The sequence below is a fragment of the Sorex fumeus genome, unplaced genomic scaffold (genome assembly GCF_029834395.1).
Source record: "Sorex fumeus unplaced genomic scaffold, SorFum_2.1 ptg000072l, whole genome shotgun sequence".
Classification (NCBI taxonomy): Eukaryota; Metazoa; Chordata; class Mammalia; order Eulipotyphla; family Soricidae; genus Sorex; species Sorex fumeus.
Genome location: NW_026606129.1, coordinates 62609071 through 62624784, shown reverse-complemented (window position 1 = coordinate 62624784; position 15714 = coordinate 62609071). Strand labels below are relative to the sequence as shown.

General features: G+C 40.8%; 1 protein-coding gene and 1 non-coding gene across 4 annotated transcripts in view; one reads left to right on the top strand and one right to left on the bottom strand.

Moving 5' to 3' along the window:
* PTPRG (protein tyrosine phosphatase receptor type G) overlaps nucleotides 1-15714 on the bottom strand; it is an 822933-nt gene that overhangs the window by 626290 nt on the left and 180929 nt on the right. The window lies entirely within an intron of this gene.
* On the top strand, nucleotides 7090-7238 carry LOC130038012 (U12 minor spliceosomal RNA). The gene has a single exon (XR_008794570.1). It is a non-coding gene; the product is annotated as a U12 minor spliceosomal RNA (small nuclear RNA).

The window sequence follows — 15714 nt, the reverse complement described above, 5'->3', positions numbered from 1 at the left end:
GCACCTCTAGGACCAGACTGGAGATACCAATTCTACCCTGACTAGCTAGCCACTCTGCTCTATATTATTCCCCAAAGTGCTATGCATCTGGTCAGCCAAGTAGCTACTCCACTTCCACTCTGACTAGCTAGTTAAGTAGTTACTAACATTTTTTCGGCCAGAGAGAACTTTTAGGGAGTTTGGCAAGATTCTACCAAGTACTCATCATGTGTCCAAGGTAGATGCTCCTATGAATCATTCAGAAATCCATATCCCACACGGATTGTTCCTACCTTCTGTGAGCTTCCAGTATACTGGACGGCCAGTCACTAAGGTCAGTTTAAAATTTGTGGAGAGAAAGAACAGCGAGTAAGGTGCTTACAATGCACATACCTACCCCAAGTTCTGTCTTCAGCACCTCAAGCACTACCAGGAGTGATCAGTAAGCCCTCAACACTGCGGGGGTGGGGGGGGGAGAGCAAATACTAAACAACTTGTATACAAGGTTAAAAATTGGAAAATTAAAATGAAACAAAGATGACATAATGAAAGAAAACGCAAGAAAGGTATAATATAACTGAGAGTGGGTGAGAAGGCCATTTCTGGTAAAGGCATGGGCAGGAAGGAAGCAGCATTGAAAAAGGAGGAGAAGTATGCATGAGGCTGGCCGGAAAGAGGGATGGAGCTTGAGCCTGGCTCGTACCCCGTGAGCTATTTAGGAGAGGAGGAGGGGGGCGGACAGGAGCAAGAATAAAATCCTACAGGGCTTTAAAGGCTTCTGAAATGGGCTTTTTCTTCTTGAGTCAAAGAAGAACAATAGAAGGCAGTCTGCATGGTCTAATATGCTTTCCTTGAAAATACATAATGAATCCACTGGAACGCATTGCTCCAGCATGCAAATGGGTTCACTGTTCCATGTTATCAAGTGAGGTATCAACCTAATCTCCCTTAGCTTTTTGCTATTATTTTCTGCGGCTTTCCCCTTTCACCCCTTATCATCTGAAACAGAACTAACACTAGTTATACCCAGCATAATATTGCTTATACATGTCAACTTTTAAAAAGGTAACAGAAACAAATTACCTATAACGACCTTATAAGCAAAGCAAAGAAAGACAGCAAGGATACTGTGCTTTCTCGTAGATCTATATTGATCATAATACCATAATCTCAGTATTACCCAAGAATTATTTAAAAAAAAGTATCTATGATACTTGTTGATGTACATGGTGGCTGAACCATAGATTTTTTAAGAGGATTAGGGAGGCAATTTATTTATTTTTTTAAGAACTGCATGAACCTGTCCATGGCCTTAAAATCTAATGCGGCTTCTCTCTACCTCCCGAAGTTATTCCTATAGGGAGAGTGGGATTCTGGGTTTAAGCCACAGCCAACCACGCTCAGGTATTATTCCTGGCTCTGTGCTCAAGAGCGTCACCTGGCAGAGTCAGGGAAAACCATACACAGTACTGAGGGTTGAACCAGTCAGCCTCATTGCAAAGCAAGCACCTGAATCAAATAATCCCTATACTATGTTTCATCCCCCAACAGAAGCGAATATGGCCACTCAATCATGAACAGCTTCATCATTTTGTAATTCAACTGTGGTTCAATTTAAACATTTTAAAAATATGGCAGCTCAAGAGGCAGAGAACATGCTTTGCATGTGGGTGTCCTGGGTTAGATCCCTGGAACTACCATCTCCTCAAAGCAACCCCAGTGATTCCTCAGCGAAGAACTATGAGTAGTGCCTGAGGACTGCTGGGTAAGGCCCCCAACTCAAAAAAAAAAAAAAACTCCAACTCTGTTTCAAAAGGAACATTAGTTCCTAGCTCAGAGCTATGAGCCATGAGCAGTGAAACAGTAAGAAATATCAGTAAGGCATATTTAATAAATTAGTCTAGATAATTCATTGTTTTATGATGATCAAAAAATTTGGCTTGGCTCAGAGATGTAGTTCATGGCATAACATCTGTCATGCTTGTCTTAGGCCCTGGGTTCAATCCTAAGCACAGCAGAAAAACAACTGATTTTAGCAATTGCTCAGGATGGTCTGTCTGTAATCACGAAATTTTATTAACAAGCAACTGTTCCTTGTAGGTCCAAAAAGATCGTATGTGCAGGATGGAAAGTGCTTGCTTTACATGTAATGACATGGGTTTGAACCCCGGCACCCAGAGGACACTTCTGAGCACAGAGCCAGGAATGAGCACCACAAGGTGGGATACAAAAACCCAAACATACTCCATCCAAAAACGTAAAGTAAAGTAAAGTAAAGGCCCTCCCGTTGATCATCGATTTGCTCGAGCGGGCCCAGTAACGTCTCCATTGGAGACTTTGTTGTTACTGTGTCTGGCATATCGAATACTCTCGGTAGCTTGCCGGGCTCTCCGAGAGGGGCGGAGGAATCGAACTTGGGTCGGCCATGTTGCCTGCGTGCAAGGCAGACGCCCTACCCGCTGTGCTATCGCTCCAGATCCAAAAACGTATAAAACAAATAAATGGAGTGGTTGGGGGAACAAACTACAAATATGCCTGCTGGCCAGTAATGAGAAATTATTAACCAAATGCAACAATAATCATAGCCACATGCACCATTATATCAAGTCCACAGAACTATTTCCCCCTCCACAACAGACCTCCCATCACTGTGTCTGCATCAGTTAATGTAGTCTTGTCCGTAACACTGGGATAAAGAGAGAGAAAAAGAAACTGGCGGGGCAACCACTTTAATGTTGCAACCAGATATCCCCGAACATTACAGATTTGATCTCTTCAACTACAGGGGGGAAAAAATACCACCAGAAGTATCTTCCATTTGGCTTTTCTTGAAGAAGTTATTAAATTCAACTAACAATGCGAGTCTTAACAGAAATACTTTAAAGGGGCTATTACAATCTCAAATAAGATGATTTAAATTGAAAATTCTTAATCACATAAAATTTTCACAAGTACATCAAAATGACTAAATGCATTAAATGCATTTATATCTAAGTCAACTCTAACTAGTTCTAAAAGCAATTTCTTAAACTAATTACATGGGGAAAAACTTTTTTTGGATAAAGAGCAATTTACCCAAAGTTCTTTTCTGATGAAGAAAAGGCAGCTTTAAGTAAGAAGGTTTTTTTTTTTTTATTTTAATTTCTTTGTTTGGCTGAGCCTTCTCTATAATCTCTGAATTTGACAGATTATACAGAAACCCTTTTTGGTGCTTTTGTTTTTGTCTTTGGGGGCCACACTGGGCAGTGTTCAGGAACCATAAGGTACTGAGGGATGAAGCCCAGGCTCCCACGTGCAAAGTCCCACTGAGTTACTTCCTTGACCCTGCAAGATCCATTTAAAGAGTCAACTGGAAATGCAATATTCTAACTACAGAACACTTAAATCCCAAACCAAAACTTTCAGTTTACTATTTCTTTTTTGTTTTCAACCGTATTTGTTTATAACAAGTTGAATGAAATCACTTGCAAAGAGCCTTGTCCAACTCTGAATTTAAATCCTTTTATGTCTCCGCAATATAGTAAATTAAACTTGGGGTGGGAGGGGCAATAAGTGACACTTTCTATTCTTTATGTTGTAAACAGAGTAATAACAAAAGGAAATTTTGCATCTTTGGGACTCCCTATCAAGCAAAATGGTTTAAATTTTTAAAAATCCCTTTAAATCTGAGACAGCACTTGAGAACCAGACAGCATATGCAAGGAAATACCCTGGAACAAATTGGTATAACACAAGCAGCAAAACCACAGGACTGCAGACGGAAATCCTGAGTGGATTTTTGAAAATAATGACTTCTTTTGCATTGCTCACAAAGGTTTATTAAACACATTTGCTCCTAAATATCACTTTGGTGTAATCAGTCAGTGAAATCCAAGGAAAGGTGAGAGCAATGAATGGTAGAAGAAGCTGATGAGAACCTCAGGATTTTCTTTTGTGCCATGTTCAAGTTAATCCATCCTTTCATACGTAACACAATGGAGCCCAAAAGGCTGTAGATTTTAAGAGTTTCAAAAATTATACATGATATGAGGTTTATTCAGGAATCAGTGCTTGTGAGAAAGGGGGAGGCTCTTTCTGAAATGCATTTAGGACTTCCCCCTTGACACTGCAGGAAGGAGTCTTTAAAGGAGTGATGCTTTGAAAAGAGAGTTCTCGCTAAAATAATTTTATCCAAAATGAAGAAACACTCAATCCCAGGACAAAACAATGAAAGAAATGCAGGCACCAGGTGGACATAGTCTGGAAAAAAAATGTATTGAAATGATGCTCATCAGTGTCAGAAAAACAATTTTGATGCTGAAACTGCTCCTGCAGTGCTTCTGTTTCTAAAAGAAACAGCAAAACCACAGTGAAGAGTTTCTTCAGCACAAGGTGTGACCAGGAGCCAGGGGTTTGCTCTTCCACTAGAACACCACTGTCTGTTAGCCTGACCAGGATGCTGAGGAGTAAACCAACTCTGGGATGCCATTTCTCAAGACTCAGAAAAGTTAAGCACCGTAGCAAAGTCACTTTGCACAGCTCAGGATTGAGAAATTCAAACCCACGTTCTGTAGACACGGGGAAATGAAGGTCAAGAGCACTGCCTGGTGATTCTGAGGGTCTATAAGACAGAAATGTGTTTGGCAGATGGGACTGAAAGAACGAGCAATGCACTTACCTCGCATGCATTGACCAGGGTTCAAACCCAGGGAAACCCCTTGGGTAACCAGAGTCTTAGCAGAGGAGGGGAGGAGAGGGGAGGGGAGGGGAGGGGAGGGGAGGGGAAAAGAGAAGAAGGAAGGGGCATAATCTAGATGTTTAAATCTAGACTTCTTTTTTTTTCTTTTAATATAAAGACCCAAACACACTATTAGCACAGAGCATGTTGATACAGTGACCCTGAGCCACAACCCTCCTTAGACAATCTTAGCAGACAGTTCCTACCTGGTATGACCTAACAGGCTATTCTGAGGTCTGAAAATGCTCAATTTTTTTTTCTTGTTAAGTATTAGTAACTGACCAACTTGTATCAATAAGGAAAGATCCACTTTTAGATAACCAGTTCAAGCTGCATCCTGTCTTAGGAATTCCATGAGGTATACTTAGACGCCCAACCCTGTGTCCCAGAAGAGCAGTATGTGTGTTTGCTATTGTTCTTTTATGATACTTTACACTGAGAGAGTTCCCACTGTAAAAACTCTCCAGTTGCAACTAAAAATACTGTAATAAAAGTGATAATTCCTGAAAATTATTATAGGGCTTGCAAAGAGAATTCTAACACCACAGCCTACACAGGAAGGCATTATGCTAACACCAATGAACTGCTGAGAAAACAATTCACTTGCTCTGAAACAAACAAAAAAAAAATTCCTGTTCACGCAGACATATGTTCACATTTTTACTGAGAATTGGAAACTGTCAGAAGCCTGGGCAATGGTGCTGTTCAATTCAGCAGCGCTGGCCACTTGGGGCTACCCTTGACTGAGATGTGTTGATTATAAAAAGAACACAAGATTTAAAAAACTCCATTAGAAACAATGACTGTAAAATATCTCATTAAATTTTTTTCTTGATAATAATTTTTGTATGTACAGAATTAAATATCCACCTAAAACATCTAAAATATATTATAGAACACCTTGAAAACAGGCCATTTGACCAACTTTAGGGCACATTTCCTACTAATGCTTCTGCCTCAAGTACAAAATGTAAGTAACCTAGAATACTTCAAGGAAACTCTTTTCCCTTCCTTCTCTTTACTTCTCCATCCAACTCCTAACAAATTGTGGGAACTCAGGTTCTCTAGGTTTCCCTTCTCTACCAAGATACTTCGAACTCAGCGAAAGCACCTTTATAAAGGCATTTAGTTCCATGTTTTGGCAAGTTTCCTAAATGCATCAGAAATATTGGCAACCTAGGGACTGAAGAACACAGGAACAAAATCCCAATGCTTGGCTTTGAACTCACTCTGTTTTTCAAAGGGAACTAATTTAGGGGTACATTCAGAGAACGATTTAATTTTAGACACTGTAGCACTGTGGCACTGTCCTCCCGTTGTTCATCGATTTGCTCGAGCGGGCCCAGTAACATCTCCATTGTGAGACTTGTTGTTACTGTTTTTGGCGTATTGAATACATCATGGGGAGCTTGCCAGGCTCTGCTGTAAGGGCGAGATACTATTATTTAAAAAAAAAAAGTCAAATGAAACACTAGGTTCATGCTGAAAATATAGATCTGTTCCAGGGACCAGAAGATTTTCAAGGAAATGTGACTTCAGGAAATTAACAAAGAAATTAAAACTAAAAGCAAACTTTCTAGGAAATCAAGGCATACGTAGAGTGTCTAGTATCCCCATAGGATTACTCATCTGAGGAGGGAAAGAGAGACAGAGACAGGCAGAGAATTAGAGAGAGAGAGAGAATGAGAGATAGCACACACAAGTGCTGTCCTTTGAGATACACAATCCAAAATGCCAAAATCAATATGCTAAAAAGCTGGCGTAGAAATATACCCCTAAGATCATGATTCTCTTGGTCTATGGTGATGCTCCCAAAGGGAATTTTTAAACAAAATCTTTCTGGAATCAGATGCAAATGATGGACAGTATATTCTAAGCAACACTAATTTGTTCAAATCATCACTGGCTACTGATGAACAAGGAAAATGAAAAGTCTTTTTAAACAATTTAGAAAAACATTCCTAATTAAGTGCTCCACTCTGACGTATCTGCATAGTGCACAGAGATTAAAAATGTGTTTTACATTTCTTTCTGTCTAGGTTTTGAAGGTCACGGGACCCATAACAGATGTGGCCTAGTTTGAACCACAGAAGTCTGGATGGCTAGGAGGTGTAGAAGCATAACAGCTAAGGCACTGTGGCTACAACAGTTGGTGAGTACCAGTCAGCGGGGCAAGCCCCTAGCTTGGCCAGAACAGGTGACATCCCTTGTAGGCAAGCAGCCCAGAAATGGGAGCAGCAGCTTCCATGGTCCACAATGGATGACAACCTACTCCACTAAATATAAAGCACTGGTTCAGAGAGATAGTTCAGTGGATAATCCGCTTGCCTTGCATGCAGTTAACCCAGGTTGGACCCATCAATGTCCCTTGAACCCTGTCAAGACTCAGCTTTATGCCTTAAACTAATGAATAAGGAAAATAATGGTTGGGGTGACGCCTAAATCCTCACTGCTAATGTGAGATGAATTTTTCAGCTGGTAAAGGTCGACCCTAAGGTGACCTCCCTGCTTTACAGGATTCCTGGGTGAACAATCTGGCCTTGAATCTTGAATGCAGAGCCAGTAGTAAGTAAGCCCTGAGTACACACATCTGGATGGGAAGGAAGGAAGGAAGGAAGGAAGGAAGGAAGGAAGGAAGGAAGGAAGGAAGGAAGGAAGGAAGGAAGGAAGGAAGGAAGAAAAGGGAAGGAGGGAGGGAGGGAGGGAGGGAGGGAGGGAGGAAGGAAGGAAGGAAGGAAGGAAGGAAGGGGAGGAGGGAGGGAGGGAGGGAGGGAGGGAGGGAGGAAGGAAGGAAGGGGAGGAGGGAGGGAGGGAGGGAGGAAGGAAGGAAGGAAGGAAGGAAGGAAGGAAGGAAGGAAGGAGGAGGAGGAAGAGGAGGAGGAGGAGGGAGGGAGGGAGGAAGGAAGGGAGGAAGGAAGGAAGGAAGGAAGGAAGGAAGAGGAGGAGGAGGAGGAGGAAGGAAGGAAGGAAGGAAGGAAGGAAGGAAGAACTTCAGATTTAAAAAGACCTATCTAACCATATCTAATTGCACGATAAGCTGTACCACCATTTTACTGGCACAAATAAAATAATGAACCATTATTCTGCTGGCAACCATCTTATGTACACAAAACTGATCAATAAGCATATTATCACACATCTAGACATTTCCAATAAATTTGTTTTTAATAGCACTTATTGTTTTTTCTGATTATAAAAGCAATAAATATTTGTTGTAGAAATGCATTAGGTAAAGTATATCAATGAGAAAAGGACATTAAATAGACAAGAGTACATAAAAAGCATAAACAGTAAAATAAAAATAACCATAACCACAGCTAAATTTTGGTGTATCTCCCTCCCTGTTCCAATTATCAGTAAGAACCTCTATTGTTAACACATAGTGAACTGAGACCGTGTTTTAAACCTAGCAACCTTCATATGAAAGAATCTGTGAAAGTCAGGTTCCTTTCTACAAAACTTAAAAAGTATTACCAGTAACAAAACTTGAGACTTCCAACCTCAACAGTCCTGCCAGCAAAAGCAGGAGAAACGACTGTGATGATCCTTCAGATTCCACTAGCACCTAATTTGAACAAACTTGCTTTTTTTTTTTTTTTGTTCAAAAATCCAACGGCAGGCCAGGGAACTGACGCAAAGAGAGCAAGCATATCTTTTGCGTGCAGGAGTTTGATCCCCAGTACTGCACATTTTTCCCCACAACCAAGAGTAACCTCTGAATGCTGGTACATATACCCTCTGTCCTACCACACGCCACCCCCCGAAAAAAAAACAAGAACCAACTTGACAAACTAGTGGATGCTAAGTAAAGTCATAAGCAAAACATGTTGTCAATAATCAGGTGACAACTTTTGCAACAGGAAGAAGACCCAGCCAATCCACACTTACTCCGCACTTGAAAACATTTTTAGGAGCCAGAGAGAATACAGGAATGAAGGGGAAGCTGGTCCCAGTTTGTTTGGTCCCTGGCACCACATGGTTTCTCTGAGTTTTGCCAGAGTCCCTAGAGGGACCCAGATAAATCCAGGGAGGCCTTGATGGTCCCCAGCAACTGCAAGCTCCGAGTGGCACAGCATCCTCAGGACTCTGCACTGAATTACTGGCCAGGTGGAAAAAAACAAACAAACAAAAAAACACCTCCAGAAGGGGCCTGAGTATCAATCAGTCAATCAGTCAAAATATGTGTTTAGTATCAAGCCACATCGAACAATAAGCAACTACTGTCTCAAAATACATAGCTGCCAGACACCTCACTTACTATAAACTATGCTACCATCTCTCCCCACTAGGATGCTAAGGTACTGAATGCCAATTGTCCCTACTTTTAAGCTGCATTTGGTGGTGATGTGGGGATAGGGGTTGGGGACAAACACCCTGCAATGTTCAGGACTTGCTCCTGTCTCTGCACTCGGGATCACCCGGACCTGCTGCAGACTATCTTTCCAGTGGTTCTTCCCTAATTCTTTAGTGCATGTAGCTCTGCAACCCATGCAGAGAATGTCTAGTATGCAGTATGAGAGCGCGTGAAAGAAACTTCAACTGAAAACTTACTATGTGACAGGCACTAATTTAATCTTGTAGTCCTCAAAGTACTCCTACAAAGTAAACACCATACATCAACCCACTGTGGAAGACAAAACTGGAGGTTTCAAAGTAAAAGGACTTTGGAACTGGAGAGATTGTATGCCATAAGGCACATATCTTGCATGCAACTGACCCGGGTTCAATTTCTGGCACCACATACAAATCCTTAAAGTCCCCTCACGAGTGAGCACCGCTGGTATGGCATAGAAATAAAAAGAAAACAAACCAACTTATTCAAGATCACGTATGTGGGAAGTGGCAGAGACATGGTGAAAGCCAGGACAGCAAAGTGAGTCATTTGCTCAGGTCTGTGTAATTCAGCCTTGTCCAATCGCCTCTTTTCTGCCGGCATGTTAAGCAATTGTGAGGGATATGGGAACCCTCATGGATTAAAGACAGACGTGACGATAAGGAACTCAACTTAGTATCACAGGAGGAAACAAGCGATTCAAACATCACTAAGTCAGAGAAAAAGTACAGGGGTTAAAGTACTTGTTTTGTAGGCAACTGACCCCGGTTCAACACCCAATACCAGGTATGGTTCCCCCAGCACCTCTAGCAGTCAGGAGTAGCTCTTGAGCACTTCCAGGTCGGGCCCCATACCCCCTTAATAAATTAAAACAAAACAGTATCATAAAGAGTTCACATGAAACTTGCAAAGAGCTGCACCTTGCAGATATGTAGGCCAGCCACCAACACTAGCCAAAAGGGAAAAAAAAAAAGAGAAATCTCAGGCCATAAAACTGCTTCAAGAACTGCATCCCAAACTGCATCAAAAATCAATTACAAGAAAAGCATCAAAAACTGACTGTGAGAAAAACAATCCAAATATAGGAATAAGGTCAAAAAATGCATTGAGTGCTCTGAATATTCTATTGGTATAAAATTCAATGAATTCACCCTCAAATTACTTAATTACCAAAAGACATGTAGATTCTTTCATTTACCATTCACTATGCTTAAAGGTCAGCTGTGGTGAAGTTGCACATTAACCTATAGTTTTATATCATTTCAAAAAAGAAAAATATACTAGTTTTGTAACATTATAGGACACTAACCAATACTGGGTCTAACCAAGACTCACATCCTGGCATTCTTTGTTATTCAAAAATTACCTAGTTCCTCCCAATGTTTTCTCAAATCCCTTAGTCATTCTATTATTTATCTCATTAATGACTTGGATTTAACATAGATTTAATATTTATTATTGTTTGCCGAAAAACCATGTTTTGAGGGGCTGGAGCGATAGTACAGCAGGTAGAGTGTTTGCCTTGCACGCGGCTGATCTGGGTTTGATTCCCAGCATCCCATATGGTCCCCTGAGCACTGCCAGGAGTAATTCCTGAGTGCAGAGCCAGGAGTAACCCCTGAGCATCGCCGGGTGTGACCCAAAAAAGCAAAAAAAAAAAAAGTTTCAAACTTCTTGAAAATTACTATTAAGACACTGCAATGACTTTAGCCCTTGGCCAAGATGACAAGAGCTCCAGTACTAGCTCTCTTATTTTTATTTCTGAAATATTACTCAGGAAAAAATAAAACTGTAACTTCTAAGTTCTACCTCAGCCATAATAACAGGTATAAGAGGCTGAGTATGTCACAACCTCAAGAGAACAGACAATCTAATTAAAAATTAAAAGAAAAAAACCCTAGGGGTACGAGAGAGATAGTACCATGAATAAGAAACTTGCCTTGCATGCAGCCAACAGGGAGTTTCAGTCCCTGGCACCCCCTATGGTCTTTGAGTAAGCTCTGAGCACCAGTGGGTGTGGTCCCCTGTTGGATTACAGCCCTAAGCATTTTAGGGTTAAGGGTGGTTTGTTCTTTCTCCCCCACCTCCCATACGGAGATTAGATTTATTGAGTTACCCCCATCATAGTGGTCCCAAGGCACACCCAATTCCACAGGCACTCCCAAACCTGTGTGTTTATCTGTAACTTCTCCTTTGTGCTCTTCTTCCCCTAGTTGTTAATAACTAATATCTCCAAATCAGACCATGTGGCTTATAAAGTCAAATTCTTCTGAGGGCTTTGGAGTCTGTGTATATTAGTGAAATATTACTTTTCTCTTTCCTTTTTGTCCTTTGCATAGTTTACCTTAGAGCAATTATATCAGCACATGAAGACAGTTAATGCTATGGTTTTGTAACATGGAAGATAATTGACTTCGAATAATATTTACTTGTGGGTATCCATCATATTTACGCAAGTCTCAACTGGCTTACTTCCTAATACCCCCCAAAAGGAGGGTCCTGGCGAAGGGCTTAGATGGACCCAGGGCAAGCTATAAGCTACCCTGGGATCAAAAAGGGATAGGCTAAGCACCGTAAGAAGTATAAAAAGTTAAGAGCACAGTCATCGAACAAACTCTGACATGACCCAAAAAGAAGTCACTGAAAAAGACACTGCTAGGGTTAGGAAAGACTAACCTAGTCTGGGATATATAGGGAGATGTCCCCAGAAGAGTCACCCTTTAAGCTTACTATGTCTCTTACTGTGTCCATATAAAATGACTAGAAATATTACCAAGAAATAAATTTAAGATGTCTGTTTCAATGGATACTGGCTAAGGAAAGGAGAAAGCAATGCACCCTTACATGGAATTCCACCCTCGGGCAGTTCTCCGAGCAGGACTCTAGAGTGCTGAGCACTTACATGAGATTTTGTCCTTGGGTGGATCTCCTAAAAGAACTTCCCCTGAAGGAAGGGCTTTAACTCTGTTCATTGTTTCTGATAATGTTCAGCCACCCCTATGTGTAATTGCTATTTCCACCCTTAGTGATTTCTCTATCACTAATGCTGTGAGACTTGAATAAACAGTCATGATTACCAACCAGCCCTCCTTTGTTCATCCATTGCCACTGGCAGCTGGCAGGGGGGCAGTGATCAGCCTGATATGCACCAAGGGGACCCTCAGGGGCAGGCCAGTAACCAGCACCCAGGAACAGTGACAATGCCCCCCTCCTACACCCAAACAGTCCAGGGACGCAAGTCTAAAATGTTGATAACCTTAGTGGTGAAACTTTGGACATCAAAATTAATTTTAGTGGGGAGGGGCGGGTTACTGGAAAAACTGATTTCATCAAACTGGTTTTAAAGGATTATAAAATATATTTCCTAGGTTAAAAAAAAAGTGAAGTTACAGTTAAGTTCAGCAATTTTCTTGATGCTTCACATTTAATGTAAGAATACTGCTATTAAAAAAATCTTCAATCAAGTGAAATTGATTCCCCCCCAAATTATCCAATTTTTTCTAGATATAGTCTGCCAACCAAATTCCGTTTGCAGTCATTAATTCATGCATATCTCTATCCCTAGAGGGGAAAATAACATTAAGTTATAAATTAAGAGATCCTTTCACTAAAAAGGAATGATAAACAGTGTACAACAGAATAACCAGAAGTCCAGAAGACAGAGCCACTATGCATAAACTACACTGATGAAACTTGACTAAAGGTCACAGATAAGAGGGCAGTTCCATTCAGATTTATAATACAAGGTCCTAGAATCTGATGACTCATTGGAAATATTTAAACTGAAGAGGTTAGAATAAATGTGTGAAGAAGGTTGCCTGGCCATCATCCACCCCAGGCACAGTCCCAAGCTTCTGGCTCCTTCCCAACAAAAATTCAATGGTGCTTTCTTATTTGATACCAGTAAGGCAAACACTCCACATTGTTACCACCATATGACTATTCAAAACACAAAACAGGTATTGTTCCAATTTCACAGCACTTTGCTACTGAGCCAAACCCTGTTGTCTAAATCCTGCTCAAAAGTGGATGTCAGGAAGCAAGTAATAAAAGAAAGCAGAATATGAACATCTATCACCAATCCCTGGGAAATAAACATTAGTATCAAAATGTGCCACATTGAATTGAGCACTTCTCATGGGGCTAAGATGTCCTCTGCAGGAAACACGGGCGTCATTTCAAGCATCAACAATAATAATAAGGGGGCAAGGGAGAAAGGAGAGTAGAGAATCAAATCTTCAAAAAGGGAGATCATCAAAAGGGAACAATATAATAACAAGAAACTCTCTACACAATTTTAAGTGCCTGGCTACAATAATCAAGACTGTGTGGTATTAAAAGACAGACCAACATATAGATAAATGAATAGAATAGAAAAGCCAGAAAAGAACTACAGAGTACAGCCAACTGATTTTTGGCACCAGTGCAAAACTAGTTCAATGGAGGACGAATGGTTTTTTCAAAACAATGGCATGAATACAATCAGATATCCACAGACAATTTTAAAAAATGAATAAATAATTACCCTAAATCTCACACTTTATACAAATATTAACACAAAATGAATCATTAATGTTAATGTGAAATGTAAAACTATTTGGGGGAATGAATGTGAGAAAATCTTTCAGGCCCAGGGCTTAGTTAAGATTTGTAACAGCACAAGTATAATCCAAAGAAGAAATGAATAAATGAGGCTGCATGAAAATGAGCAGCTTTTACTCTGTAAAGGGTCCTGTTGAGAGGATGAGGGAACATGCTGCAGACTGAGAAAAAAAAAATATTTGCCAACTATGCAAGCAGTGAAGTCCTGCTTGAGTGTAGGAGAAACCCTCACAACTCAACAACAACAACAACAAAATCAATCCAATTAGAAAGTGACAGCAAGTGAGTAGGGATTAGGAGTAGATGTCTCACCAGAGAAGAGAGCAAATGACCACATGAAAGACTATTCCACACTGCTAGCCAACAGGGAGACGCAAATTGAGCCACAGTGAGACATCACAGCACACCTACCAGAAGAACTAAAATTAAAAACAGAGACAACACCAAAAGCTGGTGGGAATGCAAAAAAGCTGGATCTCTCATGGCTTGCTGCTGGGAATGTGAATGAACGGAGATAGTCTGGAAGAGTTGGCAGCTTCTTGGAAAATAACAAAACAGTTACTTGTACAGCAATTGTACTCCTAGGCATGAGTTCTAGGAAAGTGGAAATGCTCATCTGCAAAAGCCTCTATTCCTATCAATAAATTACTTCCTCTGGAAGCAATCAGAAACCAGGACTCATGGAAATCCCTCTCAAAAGGGGAGCAACCTTTGTGGTATACCCATGTCCTGGAATACTTCTCTAAAACGGGGCTGAGAGTATATGGTCTGCACTTAAAAAACATTATGGAAAGAGGACCAACACATTGAGCAATGGGGAGGGAGCCAATCTCAAAAGGTACATGTTGCCTCTCTTGCAAACCACAGGACCCAAAAGGAGAGAAAGAGAACAAAACTAATAAGTAAAGAAATAAAGAAATGAATAAAAGGGTACATGTTGCATGACTTTTTGTAAGTTAACATTCTAAAAATGACAAAGACCTACATAGGCAAGTGGGGATCTGTGGTGTGGTTGTGAGAGTAGGGGTGGGAGAGGGGAGAGAAAGGTTTGTGGTGATGTGATCATTCTGTATCTTCATTCCAGTGATGGTTACACCAACTTACATGCTAATACACAAAGGAATATAAAGCACACCATAACAATGTGAAACACTTGGTTTTGGTACTACTGTGTGTAAAATGCAGTCAACAGGGGAGCTGGTTTAAGAGTACACAGACATTCCTGTACATGAGGAAATGGAAAGATATCCCCTGCTCATGGGTCGGGAGACTTAACATTGTCAAAATGGCAATACTACCGAAAGCATTGTATAAATTCAATGCAATCCCTATAAGGATACCCATGACATTCTTCAAAGAAATGGAGCAAACACTCCGAAATTTATATGGAACAATAAGCCCCCACGAATAGCTAAAGCAATTCTTGGGAAAAAGAAAATGGGAGGAATCAACCTCCCGAACCTCAAACTGTACTACAAAGCAGTAATAATTAAAACAGCATGGTACTGGAACAAAGGCAGAACTGCAGACCAATGGAACAGGGTTGAATACACTGACATCTCCCCTCAATGATATGATCAACTAATCTTTGATAAAGGTGCAAGTAATGTGAAGTGGAGTAAGGAAAGCCTCTTTAACAAATTGTGCTGGCATCACTGGACGGCTACATGCAAAAAAATGGGCTCAGAACTCTGCCTAACACCGTGTACAAAAGTAAGATCAAAATGGATTAAAGACCTCAACATCAGATCAGAAACCATAAGGTACATTGAAGACAAAGTTGGCAAAACCCTCCATGACATTGAAGCTAATGGTATCTTCAAAGATGCCACGCCACTGGCCGAGCAAGTGAAAACAGAGATAGATAAATGGGACTATCTTAAACTAAGAAGCTTCTGCACCTCCAAAGAAACAGTGACCAAAATACAAAGACAGTCTACAGAATGGGAAAGGATATTCGCCGAATACACATCTGACAAGGGGTTGATATCCAGGATATACAAAATACTGGTTAAACTCCACAAGAAGAAAACATCCAACCCCATCCAAAAATGGGGCAATGAAATGAACAGAAACTTTCTCA